Consider the following 16,395-nt stretch of genomic DNA (forward strand, 5'->3'; position numbering starts at 1 on the left):
ACCCTGGGCCAAAGGCAGGCGCCAAATTGCTGTGCCACCCAGGGACCCCTGATGTTCAGTATTAATAGCAGTATACTTTTGCAGAAAGTTCATTTTATGCCATTTTATCTTGATCAGGGAGCATAGTCCAAATCCAGTTAAGTCAAATAGGGTTTCTTATTTAATCAAGACAGCTGGTCAATGTAGCACAACTAACCTCAAATAATGAATGGACATAGAGGCAAGTTTTATCAGGTCCAGTATGCTAGAATTACACACTAGTATATGTAATAGGAGTGTTGTTGTTCGAACATCTGTAAACCCTCAGATTGCCTATAGTGGTTCTGGGCGCCCATGCCTCTGATTTATGTGTTTTGCTCCAACAACTCATACCTATAATTTTCCTCAAAGGACTACTGCTAGACTATTTCACTGGGTTCTTGGAGAGTCAGAAGTAACTGGGTTTTCATGTTTCCCTAGAGGCAATCCGTAGCAATGACTGACAGGCCCAGGAGTATAATAAGAACCACTCCCTTTGTCTTAAGCAGGGAAAAAACTCTAATTTGTGACTCACTCCAGAGCTCCTAATGGGATCAGATCAAGGACAAAACTTCACCTGAAATCATACCATTGCTTAGCTTTCTCCCTTTCTTTATTCTGTTTCTACCACCTTCTTACTAGCTTCCCCTGGGAACGCCTACTTAATAAATCATTTGCATATGTACACTGGTCTTAGGGTTGCTTCTGGAGAAGACAATTTAAGACACCATGTAATATGTCGAGTATCATTAACTAATAGGATTCAGTATCAGTGCTCAGTTTTTTAGCCCTCTGTCATTTGTTGATACCATGGCTTAATCTGAGAAATATTCTTGATCAGGACAGAAATATAAGGACTTTTTTGTTTTCTTTTGTTTTAAAGATTTTATTTATTCATGAGAGACAAAGAGAGAGAGAGGCAGAGACACAGGCAGAGGGAGAAGCAGGCTCCATGCAGGGAGCCTGATGTGGGACTTGATCCAGGAACTCCAGGATCGCACCCTGGGCGGAAGGTGGCGCTAAACTGCTGAGCCACAGGGGCTGCCCTATAAGGACCTTTGTGACTGGTTTTCCTGTCACTAGGGGAAAAGAAAGCACAAGAGAGAAGGCCTATGAAATCATTTCTATTTTAAAGACCTTAATATTTTTCACTCTTTGGTGACCATCTAGCTACTACTAGAGACCGTTACCTGAATTTATTAAATTTTTGTTATAGCTTAATCAGTAGATGTGGCACATGACTACAGTCTATTGCTCTTTATAGGGACTGAATAATATCACTAAAAGATTTTCAATGCCTTCATGGCTTGTGTTTCTTCCCTTACTTATCTTTCAAAGATACAGCCACGTAAACAAAGGAAGAAGAAAAAGAAGAGAACTAAATAAAAGTATGAGCTACTGTCCCTTTTGATGACTCATTAAATATTGTCACAGTCAACTCATTAGTGTAAAAACTCCCATAAGATCAGATGACATTTTCCTTTCAAGAATTGACCTTAAGTAATGACAGGTTGAAAAAGAACTGAGCAGAACATTTCTGGAATGAGATTTTCCTCACTTGTTTGTGCTTCCCACTAAGCATATGAGATTGCCCATAGGACAAATATATGATGAATGAAGTAAAAATGCTTCTTAAAATTTCAAAAACTAATAACAACGTCTGTTTCAAATTTTTATTCTCTTCATAAATTTGAGAATGGCATATAAATTATGAATAATCTAATGGAATTAAGACTAGTTTCTCCTCTGTTCAAAAGACTTGCAGCAGGGATGCCTGGGTGGCTGAGCGGTTGAGTGCCTGCCTTTGGCCCGGGATGTGATCCCACAGTCCCAGGATCAAGTCCCACATTGGGCTCCCTGCATGGAGCCTGCTTCTCCCTTTGCCTATGTTTCTGCCTCTCTCTCTGTGTCTTTCATGACTAAATAAATAAAATCTTAAAAAAAAAAAAAAAAAGACTTGCAGCAGCCTATGAGTACAGCAGTTCATGTTCCCAATCAGTTTTTCAAATTACCAAATCTTATGTCACATTTGTCCTGGGTCCTGTTTCTCCTTAGCTATAGCCCTAATGGAAAAAGGCAGCTTCTAGATCCACTTTGATATTTGGGGCAACTTTATTAACTTCTTCAATTTTCTCTAAAATGACACTTCTGATAACAACTTTAAAAATTGGACCTCTCACAGACACTGCTTACTTCACAAGGTAATTTTGTTTTATTAGGTTATGCTATATATGAATCACTAATATTTGCAAATTGTTCTCACAATTTGATTTGGGGTTGGCATTACATTTTACAGCTAAGGAAGACACTAATCTAATTTTTGATAGCAATACATTTGATGTTCCAGGGATAGGAAGGAAGTCATTGCGCTTTTTATGGATCATCTTTTTACTCCCTCCTTTGATGACAGGAGTCATATTTTCTTTCTTTTAAAGATTTCATTTATTTATTTGAAAGACAGAGTGAGAAAAAGAGGTTATGAGCATTGGGGAGGGGCAGAGGGAGAAGCAGACTCCCTGATGTGCGGGGAGCCCAACCTGGAACTCAATCCCAGGACCCTGGGATCATGATCTGAGTCAAAGGCAGACAGACATTAACCTACTGAGTCGTCCAAGCATCCGCAGTCCTACTTTCTTATCATCTTAGTCATTTTAGTGAGCAGTCTGTTTTCTAGCACTTAGTAGGTCTGTTCATTACATATTACTTTACATATTACTTTACATATTACATGTTGCTTGTATAAAGGGTTCTGCAAAGTGCTGGTTGTAAAGTGACTTGAAATGAATGGGAGCTTTATTCAGTAAGTAAATGTAATTTAGGAATATAATTGGATGAGCTTAATTCTTGGGCTAAAAGTCTGTTTTCTATCAGTTACATAATCTTGAATTCATAGATTATACTTAACTATGACCACCAACTATGCCTTTTCATATCTGCCCCTGCAATAACTTCTATCTTTGATTCTGTTTCCTTTCTCCTAATTTTAACATGAGATGAGGGAATTACTATCATTTCACAGAAGTTATATATATATGTATATATGTGTGTGTGTGTGTGTGTGTGTGTGTGTGTGTATAACATAGTGTTACTAATTGGAATCTGAGAAAATTCCTGTAAAATCAAATTCGTGCTTCCCTAGAAGTTCACTGGCTGAAAGAGAAACTACAAAAGGAGTCAAATATATGGAAAATGGCCTTTCACTCACACTAAGAGCTCTCTCTCATCAGCAATTTTTAAAATTTTTTTAAAGATTTTATTTGAGAAATAGGGTGTGGGGAGGAACAGAAGGAGATGGATAAGCAGACTCCATGTTGAGCTTGATCCCACGACCCTCAGATGATGACCTGAGCTGAAATGAACAGCTGGATACTTAACCGATTGAGCCACCAAGTGCCCCTCATCACCAGTTATCGAGTAGATCTTCAGCCATCACATCCTACCCTCAGCTTGATAATGCCTGGACAACAAAAGCAATACAAAGGAAATCGTGTTTTTTCAGTATATGTCTTTCTACATTTAAAAATCACTTGTAGGTGTGCCTGGGTGGCTCAGTCAGTTAAGTGTCTGCCTTCACCTCAGGTTATGCTCTCACGGTCCTGGGATTGAGCTGTGAATTGGGCTCCCTGCTCAGTGGGGAGTCTGCTTCTCCCTCTGCCTCTGCCTGCTGCTCCCCATGCTTGTGCTCTCCCTCTCTCTCTCTCTCTGTCAAATAAATAAATAAAATCTTAAAAAAAATATCACTCTTAATGGGCTTGGATTTTACAAGAGTGAGCTAAAATGGAGTATCACTGACCATAAAGTAAAACATTCTGCTATATTCATGAAGTAAAGCAGAGCCCTAAGCTGAGAGAACGTTGATAAAACTGTGACTCAGCAAGGCTTTTGCATTTTAGTAGGCTGCTCTCTAGTCATTCCTACCACTTATGTGTACACACGTTATTTTCAATGCTACTCAAATGTGACTCCATTGGCTAATGCTAAATCAATTAAATGTATCCCAGCTATTTTCAATTGGGTTCCTGCATCAGCAGACTCTCAAAGATTTGAGAGTAAGAAGCTTATTTGGCAGGTGACTCAGAAAGTACCCATAGGCGAGTGGGGAAGTGAGACAAGGAAGAGAAAGAAACCAATTAAGGATGTGCTAGCAAGAAGGTAAGTTACCACTGTGTTTTTTGGAGCTCACTCTTGCTGGGGGACTCTGAGGGAGATCATGTGGAACACACAACTGAGAGTTATCTTTATATACACTCGTTCCCTTAGTCATCGGCTAAGGGCTTATCCCAAAGGGTAATCCCCTGTCATTGCCAGCCACCATGTGCTTGGCAGTGAGTAGAAAAGATATTGGCAACTTCAGAGAAAGCTTTCCAGCACAGTGAAGCATATAACTTGCAGTCGAAAGTAGACTAGTAGTCTCAGAAGTGGGAGGACCTAAGGGATAAAGAGAGAGTACTAATAATATCCACTCTATCATCCAAACAATTGTGTCTTATGATGTCTTGGAATAAGTACAAATGAGAAGTAATGTGGTTCACTAAAAATTTAATCCTGCAAACTTCTCTGATTAGTCAAGCCAAAACTCTTACATGTACCTCTATCACAAAGAATTATCACAACGTATCTTTTCAGTTACGTTGTTTTTCTAACTTTCCATAAAACCTTCCTTGACTGCCTGACCTCAAGAAATCTCTCCTTCAAAGTCACCTAGTACTTTCTGTCTGCACCAGTTATTTGCAATAAACATGTCCTGGTTCCACTTTGTAATATTTTCTCTGTATGTATGCACCCATGTTTTCACATTTTTAAAAAGATTATATTTGTTTATTTGAAGGAGAGAGAGAGAGCAGAGTGAGAGCGCATGAGCAGAGGGAGGGAGAGAGGCGAAGGGAGAGGGAGAAGCAGGTTCTCTGTTGAGCAGGGAGCCCAGATGTGGGGCTCGACCCCAGGACCCTGTATCATGACGTGAACTGAAGGGAGATACTTAGCTGACTCTGCTGCCCAGGGGTCCCCATTTTTTCACATTTTGAAATATACTTTTACATCCCAGTATGTAACACTTAGTGAACATCCAAAAACATTTTGCTTATCTTACTAAAAATCAAGGAAATAGTTGATTCCCTAAGTTTAACATACAATGATTACAGATTTACTTGTCCTTAATTTTTTAAAAAAGAATCAGTGTCCTTAGTAAATAAGGAAGCCAATATAAAATGAATAATAAACAGTAGCACTCTAAATTTTTCTATGAAAAATAAAAGCGTTTTCAAAAATTAAGAATGCACTGAGGGGGGCACTTGATGGGATGAGCACTGGGTGTTATGCTATATGTTGGCAAATTGAACTCCAATAAAAAAATTAAGAATGCATAAACATATTTTTGAGCTGCACATCATTTATTTAAAGCTTCTAGGGGTGCTTGGGTGGCTCAGTCAGTTAAGCATCTGCCTTCAGCTCAGGTCGTGATCCAGGGCCCCTGGGATGGAGCTCCGTGTCTGGCTCCCTGCTGAGCAGCCCCTGCCCCATGCTGCTGAGCAAGGAGCCTGCTTCTTTCTCTCCCTCTGCCTCTCCCCTCCGCTCGAGCTCTCTCTCTTTCTCAAATAAATAAAAGAATCTCAAGATAAACAAACAAACAAATAAATAAATCTTCCAAAATAATGCATTTCAACCACTGACTGAATTTTACCTGTTTATGCAGCCAGCTACAAACCAAAAATGTTGGTTTCCTCTTCTAAATTTATTTCTTCTAAAATTTTACATTCCAATAGAAGAATGTCTTTCATTTTCTTTAGTTATGATATCATTTTATGGCTTTCTTGCTTCAGATTCCACACTCTGGTAAAAAGCAAGCCTGAAAGTTTCTATTGTGATGCAGTTAAAAATGTGACATTAGAGCTTTCAGAAGAAAAGTGAAAAAAGACTTCCCCACCCACCCACGTCCCACGCCCAGCCAAGCGTATGATTTTCTCCTTGTGGAAACAAGCAACTGGATTGTTACTGACCTACGTCTTGCAGCCTTGAAATAGCAGAAGCCATAAACTATGGAACACCTTCCCAGGAGCTTCAGTCAACCAACGTGACTGTTTACATGACTAGGATGGTTTTAAAATCCTAAAATCCAAAATCCAAAGGCAATGGCAAAGAGTACATGCCTCATTATTTTTCAGATACTTTAAACAACACATGCAATCAACTTGTTTTTAAAGACCGTGGAAGTTCTAGTCGTATTGACTAGAAAAGTCTATTGACTTTTGCTCAGAGAAATATCACAGTGCTGCTCATCTTCACGGCGCTCCTCATGGTTTAGTTTTAAAAAGATTTGTTTATATCTTGCAGTCTTCAGTAAAGTGAGAAATAAATTCAGAACTCCAGTAAAGTGAGAAATAAACTTTGAACTTCAGTAGCGTAAGAGAGAACTTCTGCGTGCCATTCCTTTAATCAAGACCATGCAACCAAAAAAAAAAAAAAAAAAAAAAAAAAGACCATGCAACCTTTTTCATGCAACTATCACATACAGACATGGTAAGCCTCTAAAGATATATATGGTATAGTGTTAAAAATAAAAGTGCATACAAACCTAAACCTGTATTTTGAAAAAGTAAGCCAATACTCCAAATAAAATATTGGAGGAATAGTGTATAAAAAGATTCAAGACCTAATCTGAAGATTGTCAAATACATAATGAAATGGAACAGATTATGTAGTGAATGTATGACTAACACTGAAATGTGGATATAAATTCCTTTCATCTTGGAACACACTACAGAGGAAGTTTTTCATGCATAATAATTTTAGCAAGCTACCTTATTTATAATTTTATTTTGTGATTTCCCCTACTGGAAACTTAAAGAGAAGCTACTCAGTGTCGGAAAAAAAGAAAATCTATTCATTCTTCCCCCTCCACACACACACACTTTACATAGTTTTATTTAAAAAAAAAAACTTTCTCAGGAATTCCTATAGATATTTAGATATATAAATATTTTTCGTATTTCCTTAGAAGAAACATATTTTGAGGCATCTATAAAATCTATAAATACAATGGAATAAACCTTATTGAATAAAAATGATGTTCATTCAAGGTGAGAATATCTTCCTAAATTCTGAATTTCTTCCAGATGGCTATTTTGAAGTGTTTTGCTTTATTCCAGTGAAATTTTAGTATTTTAGGCAACTTGTACATCTATGTCTTGAACTGTGTTCTTCGAAGCAGCAAAAAATAACAATAAGAATGAATTTTCAAAGCAAGATTTATAATACACAGAGGCCATAGTTCAAGTAGGATAAAATACGTCCAATATGATTTTAAAATAAGTGTTTACTAACATGTCAGTAGCAAACATTTTAATGTTTACTGACAATTGAGGAAAAACACGTATTTCCTTTCAAATCCTGGGAACTTTTCAGGGACTAAGATAAAATATCAACCAGTTTTAACAGTGTGGCCAACATTATATAAGACAGTTTCTCACAATGATGAAGTGCCCCAATGCCTTCTGTTTTATGACTTAACTATGTGGGATTCCAGAATCAAATTCTAAGGAGAATAATAGTTAAAAGCAACAGTAGGGCTTATTTAAAAGATGCCTTTTATCTTTTCACAATGTAGACCACTGAGAACAGGATCCATTCTTAGAAGATGGAAGTAAAGCAGAAATGAGCCAAAGCCTATTAATACAATGAGTACATCCAAATTTTCATAGTGACAGCAGAGCTAGTTCACTCAGAGGTTAGTTAAATAATTATTTTAAGGACTCACTGTCCTTTCTGGGAAAATGAACTGTGTAATGTCAAAAGCTCTCACGATATGAAAAATTAGAACGGTTATGAACATGGATTAATATCTATTCATAAAATACTGGCTTCACTTACTGAATTACAGGAGGCACATTAAATGTTTATTTAGCATTTTATAATAAGCATAGTTGCACTGAAATCACAATATCCACTTATTTCTATTAGATAGATGTCACTAGGCCCGATGCAACTGCCAAGTCTAATGTAGGTTGTACATTACAATCATGAGTATGTTTGATTCTTGTTGCTTTTGATGGGGAGAGGAAGAAAGTAAATTAATATGGAAGTTGCTGTGAATTTTTTGGGGGAGGGGGAATTACCTACTGGCAATCATTAAAGGTTTCTAGAAGGCTGAGATTTTGGGTTAATTTCATTCACCATTAATATCCCAGTGTTTATGTTTGAAATATCATAAGAAATTTTTAGAAAATATTTAGAATAAATGAATTATATCAACACAAAATATTGGTAGAAAAATAATTTAAATAGACAACTCATCTGGAAGATTTCTTCTCTAATTTTAAGAATATTAAAAACATGGGTGCTAATTACTGTGATTTCTCTTACTTACTCCCATTATGGTGTGATGACTCCCCATTCACATTAGGTTGGACAGGATATATCAAGCAGGAGAATCTATGTACTTGTAGAAAAATCTGTTATGTTTTAGACTTCTGTCATAAATCATGTCATCTATATAGAATTTAAATTTATCACTTCATTGTCCAAAATTGTTTCATAAATTTACTCTATTGATGTTATTTTTTTTCTTTTCTTCTGCCTCCTTTAGTTTCCTTTTCCCCACAAATGCTTCTATCTTTAATTTTCCATGAGTTTTAATACCATTAACATATTATATTAATACCATTAATACCATTATATTAACACATACAAAGGAATAAAATTATCAGCATCAAAACTCCCAAGCTAAACTCAACTATCTTCTTTCCAAATTTGGCCTCTATCCAGTTCCATGAAGACTTCAGAGAGTTAGAAAGTACAAACCCAGATTTCTCAATGTCAACTTAGACCATTCTCTTTAATCCTCTTCAGGTCATTGGGTAATAGCGCTTGTTTCAAAGATATATTTCAGATGAATCTCCTCTTTCACCTTTTCTCTGTCATCACCTCTGTTAAGTGTCTCTTCATATATGAACACTTCTCTGCAAAAGCCATTGGCGTTTGGTTACTCCCAAACCTTATGTCACTTCATTCGTTCTTCTCAAACTTCCTAAATTATGTTCCCAGAATACAGGCTTGTCATTTCTCAACTCAGAGTCATCTCACAAGTCCTTAAAGTTTGCAGAACCAAATCATTTGGAACATGATTGTCAAGATCCATCATCATCTATGCAGCAAACACTTCTTTGCTGACCAATTGCATACCTGGGTCTCCAGACCTTGTGATCCTCTGAACATTTCATGTAATATTTTGTCAGTTCTTTTGTTGCTATTATTTTAATGGTTTGACATGTCCTTCTTGCCTTTGACTCCAAAAATGCTACTCATACTTTAAGATTAAGATCAGATGCTAGTTCGATATTCATATTCCACCACATTGCTTTCTGTTTGTTCTACCTATGCATTAGGTTGGCCCCTAATTCAGTCCAGACTCCCCTCAATGATTCAACAGATACTAAATGGTGACAATTGTGAAAATAAGCCTTGGATGATTTGTGCCAAGTATAAGCAAATGCATTTTGTAGATCTTCAAAGAACTTTAATTTACAGGCCAAAGATGAAAATATTTAGCTCAATGAAATGTGTCAAAGATCAAACCTAAAGTACATACAAGCTGTTAAAGATGAAGCCTTTTAATGTCATTGTTTTGACCCTCCCTTTGATGTTTGACTGTATTTATCATTGAAGCAAAAATAGTGCAGCCTCTGAAGTTACTTTGATTAGTTTATTTCTGTCCCAGGGCCCTTTTTTTCATATTCGCTCTGTGAAAGTGATTCATCTTTTCTTCATTTTCACTCAGCAGTGGCACTGGATTTTGTCTTCAAATGGAATATTTAGTAGCAAAGATCATCACATTTTTAGGCTGCCTTTATTTATCACATAAAATAATAATGATAATAGTACAGAATATTAATTGTGCTTTTACTCTCTGTCAGGCATCCTATTGAATGTTTATACATAAATCCTTTCGTGCAATTATTTCCCACCCTGCGATGTAGGTACTATTTTTACCTTCATTTATAATTCCCATAACTACTTTTGAAAGCAGTATACTTTATGTCCATGAGCTGCTTTTAAAATATAAACATTTAATTCCCAGCAAAAATATAAAGTGCTAAACTTCATTAATTATCAAGGGGATGTAAGTTAAAACTACTATCCAATACTTCTTAGAATGGCCACAAAGAAAAAGACAGACAATATCAGTTTCCTTAAATAGACCAACTGAAATTCTAATACACTGCTGAAGGGAGAAAAAAAATGATCAGTCACGCTGGAAAGCTATTTGGCAGAATCTACTAAAGCTAAAAAGATACATATTCTTAAACCAGCAGTTGACTCCTAGTTAAATGCTCTCAAAAATTATGCACCAGAAGACAGTGACAAAGACATTCATAACAGCACTATTTGTAGCTCAAACTGAAAAATACTAAAGTCCATCAATATCAGAATGGATAAATAAATTATAGTATATTCACCTAAAATAATTCACACACAGCAAGGAGAATAAGGAAAATACAACTACATGCAACCCAGTTGTATCTTACAACCTTGATGTTGAGCAATAGATGTCAGGTGCTGAAGAATACCTACTATTTGATTTTTTTATGTAAAGTTCAAAAAAAGGCAAACACTATATGGTGATAGAAGTTAGAGCAACTGGGTGGCTCAGCGGTTTAGCGCCTGCTTTTGGCCCAGGGCGTGATCCTGGAGTCCCAGGATCAAGTCCCACATCAGGCTCCCAGCTTGGAGCCTGCTTCTCCCTCTGCCTGTGTCTCTGCCTCTCTCTCTCTCTTTCATGAATGAATAAATAAAAAATCTTAAAAAAAAAAAAAAAAAGAAGAAGTTAGAACAATGGGTCCACCAGGGAAGCTGAGTAACGTTTGATTTTCTGATCTGGATGTTGGTTACATGGAAGTGTTCAATTTGTGAAAATTCATCAAGTTGCACACTTAGGATTTTTTACTTTTCAATGTGCATGTTGTTCTTCAATAGAAAATTTCCATATAAAAGTAAATGTTTGCTGTTTTGCCTAACATTGTGGCCTGAAGCTGGAGGACAGCAGCCATCCTGTGACCAGGAAGCAACTTCATCACAGAGCAGCTCCTCAGTTAATAAACAATTGTCAGAGTAATTGACTTGAAGTCACATAAAGGTGATTTGGGGGTTCAGTGACTGAATGTCTGCCTTTGGCTCAGGTTGAGATCCCGGCATTCTGGGATCAAGTCCTGCATTGGGCTCCTTGCGGGGAGCCTGCTTCTCCCTCTACCTATGTCTCTGCCTCTCTGTGTGTCTCTCATGAATAAATAAATAAAATCATTTAAAAAAAAAAAAAGATGATTTGGAAATGTGGAGCATTCATACTGCTTACCAGAGGGTCCTTGCCAAGTTTTTGGTCCCTCCCTCACCCTGCTCAGCCTCAGTCTCCCTACAGCTGCTCAAACTTGCCAAGCACACTCTTCCCTGTAGCTTCTCCCCTAAACTATTTCATCTGCTTCAAATGGTCTCCCTCCAGAGATATCCACAGAGCTTGCTTCCTCATTTCCTTCCTGCCTCTGCTCAAATGTCATCTCATCAGAAAGGCCCACCATCACCTCCACCTATAAAATGGCAGCATTTCTCTCTACCCCCTTATCTTTATTTTCACCATTAATAATCTTATCTGTGCCATTTAAGAAATTTGCTCATTAAACTGCCTCTGTCCACTCATACATAAGTTCTATCAGGGCAGGGGTTTTGTTCTCTTTAGTTCATGGTAATAACTGCAATGCTTAAAAAATTGTTTAAAATATATACAAAGATGTATGACAGCTATTTTTGATTGGCTTTATCAAAGCCATCCACAACCTCCAGGACATCTGATTGTCCCCTTATCTGCTACATTGAAAATACTGCCAAGTGAGAGAGTCTTAGGATCCCCTGACCCACCGTCCTCACTCCCTGTGATTTAATGCAGGACTTCTCTCATAATGTGAAGTTCTGGATGGTCTCTTCTCTCTCAAAAAATCCTTTCAAAAATTAAATCCTCAACTTTGAGATGTAGTTTTACACATCACTTTAAAACCCCAAAAATCCCACATCCTCATTTCACTTCCTCCCTATGCTTTTGTGTTATCACTTTGATACTTGGACCCCAAAGCAATAAAGAGCTTTCCTATACTGCAAGATGGGCAGGTCTTAGGTTCAGAGGCAGGACCTCTTAAGATATCCAAATTATATCCTACCACATATACATGCATACATTACCCATTCAACAAATATCTATCATGTGCTTAACATGTGCCCAGCACTAGGGGAAAGGGTGCATAATGATGAATAGGTCAGATGTTTTCTGCTTTTAGTGGAGCTTACATTCTAGTTGAGAGAGAGTCTTAGGTTGGATTCTTTTAGAAACAGACCCCGAAACAAGTATATGGGCACAAACAGTTTATTGGGAGATGATGGGAAGTGGAGAGAGGAAAGGAAGTAGGGAAGAGAGGGAAGATAATACAAGTGTGTTAAAGAGCTGGTAGTAAAAAAAAAAAAAAAAAAAAGAGCTGGTAGTGCTATAGGCAATTGGGGTTCAGCGTCACTCTGAATTGCAGGGACATTTACAAAGTACATCTCAGAATCTCACCAGAGGGTTCATCAACGATCAGTCATCATTGGAGGGCTGTTCCTGGAATGTGAACTCACTGGCGCTTTGGCCTGCTCACTCATGCAGGCTGAGTGTGCCCCTGTGGCCAGAGGAAGTCTGCAGGCAGACAGACTTGTGTGCTTAGAGTGAGAGCCACCTGCTGGAGAGGGACCCAGGGAAGGAGAGGCACCCACCCTCTGCTGCAGAAAGAGAGACTGTATGCCACTTAGAGACAAAAGAGAAGCAAAGAACGTAAGAGAATTGGAAGCACTGGGTAGCAATGTCAAACAGGCAACAATGGTCATTCTGTGTCTGTGATGTGCAAGATAAGAGCTTCTCAGGCTTGCTCCCATCAGGTGAAGAATGTTCTGGGGCCAGGGGAACATCCAAGACAAAGATCAAGATGCAAGAATCCTTTTGTGTGTTTAAGAGACTAAGAGGCCTGTGGGGCTGGAAGGGAAAGGCAAGGGAAGAAGGGTAGGGGATGTATTCAAAGCAGCACAGGAGCTGGGGCAGGTATCGCCAGGAGCTTCAATGCCACTGGGCTTCAATCATGGCAGTTCCATGAGCCTTCTTTCATTTTAAAAGTTATATACACATGTATGTATATACCTGTATATACATATGTATTTATTAGATATACACTTCATAAGCATAGATATTTGTTTGCATAATTATTTATATACATTAATGTATGCCTTTATTTATACCTACCAGCTTAACAGGTGATGAAAATAATGTAATCTGTTTTCTTTCTTAAAAAAAAAGATTTTATTTATTTATTCATGAGAGACACAGAGAGACAGAGACAGAGACAGAGGGAGAAGCAGGCTCCATGCAGGGAACCCGATGCGGGACTCAATCCCAGGATCCCAGGATCATGCCCTGGGCCAAAGGCAGACACTCAACCACTGAGCCACCTATGTGCCCCATGCAATCTGTTTTCAATTTCAGTCACTGTGAACAAATGAACCATGTAGACAAATAAGGGTGTATTTTATGATCCTGGTTGAAATATCTGTACATAACTCTGCAGGTGTCTAGTTGTGTACAACCAGGATACTAGTTACTAAGAGAGTAGCACCACTAGGGAGTAGCTGGGAGGGGAAAAGGAAGACAGATGGCTGGCAAGTAAATCTAAGATGATACTCGTTTTCTTTTTTCGATGGAAACTCCTCAAAGGAAAGGACTATTATAAAATGAAAGGGACCGGAAATAAATAATAAAAACATGTAAGTTGAGGCTTCAAGCATGATGGAGAACTTTGCTTTTCGTACTATTTTTCTTCTTTTTTAGAAATTCTGGCTGTCACAAAACCAGAGAAATTTAGAAATGAGTGACTCACACCAGGACCCATCTCCTTTCTGATCTTGCTTTTTTTTTAGGATTCAAAGTTAGCGGGAAAGGCAAATGCATTATTTGACTTAAATTCAGTATGCATTGGCATTACTTACAGTGATTTTGAGAGCCTCTTAACAAAGGAGAAAAGATTACTGCACTGACAGTGAAATTAGAGAACTGTACGGGTGCATTCTGTTGAGTTGGCAGTGAAACGTTTGGCAGCACACCTGTTTTATGCAAATGAAACAATAGCATGAGAAAATCAGTGAGGCAGCATTGTTCTCAGTTGTTTTAAAGGCAAGGGGTCATGGAGACAATGCTGATATGGGCTCGTTTTTAATGGATTTAAAATTAGTTTCTAACCTATTGAAATCTTGCACAGCATGTGAAGTGACTTGCTCTGAGTTATTGCTGAGAAGGAACTAGATAATGGAAAAAAGCAGAAATATCCAAGTTCATTCTCCACAGAGCCTCTCATTGCCCTGGCCTGTTCACTCTCCATTCTGCAGGAAGCCCACGATTGCCTAAATGGACAGCATCATTGAGGAGCTAAGCCCTAAAAGTCATCCAAAGAGGGTGTTCTATCCTCTAACCCAGCTCCTGGCCCAACTTTCCCAAGTTATACACTTGGATAATCCTTTCGTCATCTCATTGCTATGAAGCCAGCTGTTCCCCATTGGAACATAATCCACTTGAACTCTCTCCATAAACATACTGGTTGAGAAACAGGAGCAATTGCATCAAATCAGAAAGAATACAGTGGGAAAATGATTGATTACAAAGAGACTACTGCTCTCCTCCCCCCAAATTGTAGGATTCCCATCAGATTGATGATTTCTAACTTTTGCTAGTAAGAAACTCAAGATGATCTGAAAATATGAAGTTAGTTAAAATAAAGATTCTATGGGAAGATACACTGTTAACCTTTTTTGCTATTTTAAAAATGTTGTATGTTGAAATCAACCCAAATTTCCCTCATTGGGTGAACGGATTAAAGAAATTGTAGTATATTCTTATAGTGGGATACTACTCAGAAATAAAAAAATGAGCTACTAATAAATGAAGCAACATGGATGAATCTCAAATGCATTGCAAATTGTCTGATCCTATGTATATGATCTGAGAAATTTCAAACTAGAGTGGAAAAAATGAGATCAGTAGTTGCCAAGCCTAGTCATGGGTGAAGAGCATTGACTCTAAAGACATAGAAAATTAACTTAAAGTAATGGAGTTGTTCTCTATCTTAATTGTGGTGGAGGTTACTTTTCTATACCTACACACTCTAGTTTGTGAAAACTCATAGTATAACATACCAAAAAAGGGTGAATTTTACTGTATATAAACCATATATCAATAAACTTTATTTTAAAAATTGTTTTTGGTACGGGCAGCCCGGGTGGCTCAGAGGTTTAGCACCGCCTTTTTTTTTTTTTTTTAATTTTTATTTATTTATGATAGTCACAGAGAGAGAGAGAGGCACAGAGACACAGGCAGAGGGAGAAGCAGGCTCCATGCACTGGGAGCCCGACGTGGGATTCGATCCCGGGTCTCCAGGATCGCGCCCTGGGCCAAAGGCAGGCGCCAAACCGCTGCGCCACCCAGGGATCCCTAGCACCGCCTTTAGTCCAGAGCCTGATCCTGGAGACTCGGGATGGAGTCCCACACGGGGCTCCCTGCATGGAGTCTGCTGCTCCTCTGCCTGTGTCTCTGCCTCTCTGCCTCTCTCTCTCTCTCTCTGTGTGTGTCTCATGAATAAATAAATAAAATCTTTAAAACAAATTGTTTTTGGTGAAAATGATATTTCCTTCTAACTTTTGTTAGAAGAGCAGCACATACTCTTGTTTTTCTTCCTGAAATACGCTGAGATGCCTGCTATGAGGTGCTTTAACCCAATGTTCTTTCTGAATTACAGGTGTTACATGTTGCTTCGACTTGGTGATGTAAGAGGAAATGAACATCATAGCCTTTTTCTGCAACATAAGGGACACTTTTTTTGAAGACCTGCCTGCTTGTAACCAACATAACATAACTCAATATAATTAAAATTTCTGAAATATTTCTTTACTATGCAGAGATCTTCTAGTTTTAACTAACAGAAATCTCCTTTAAACCAGAGTTAGGAAAAAAAATTATAAAGCTAACAGGATAATTCATAAAAGCCACAATATGACATGATGGTGAGAAATGTTACTTAACTGGCCTGGACTCTCCAAAGAGATCAATGCTATTCTGGTGGTTTTAAAACATGGTGTAAATTCCTTGACCTTATTCCCATGAAAAGGTGGATGGTCTGCATCCCCTCTTCTGTGACTGCTTTGATCTATATGGGAGAGCAAAAGTGACACTGTGTGACTTCTGAGGCAAGGCCAATAAAGGCCTGGCAGCTTCTACCATGTAGTACCAGAACCCCTGGTCATGGAGCTTGAGGTGCCATATTGTGAGGAAAC

General features: G+C 38.1%; 1 long non-coding RNA gene across 1 annotated transcript in view; it reads left to right on the forward strand.

Annotated features, from left to right (window-relative positions):
- The window catches only part of LOC111092175, a 65,065-nt gene extending 49,053 nt beyond the window's left edge, over positions 1-16,012 (forward strand). Inside the window, exons 4-5 of the long non-coding RNA XR_005377606.1 lie at positions 5,838-7,741; positions 15,861-16,012. This is a non-coding gene — a long non-coding RNA (uncharacterized LOC111092175). The remainder of the gene's footprint in view (positions 1-5,837; positions 7,742-15,860) is intronic.
- Positions 16,013-16,395: the final 383 nt, after the last annotated feature.

This window comes from Canis lupus, chromosome 24 (genome assembly GCF_011100685.1).
Source record: "Canis lupus familiaris isolate Mischka breed German Shepherd chromosome 24, alternate assembly UU_Cfam_GSD_1.0, whole genome shotgun sequence".
Taxonomy (NCBI): Eukaryota; Metazoa; Chordata; class Mammalia; order Carnivora; family Canidae; genus Canis; species Canis lupus.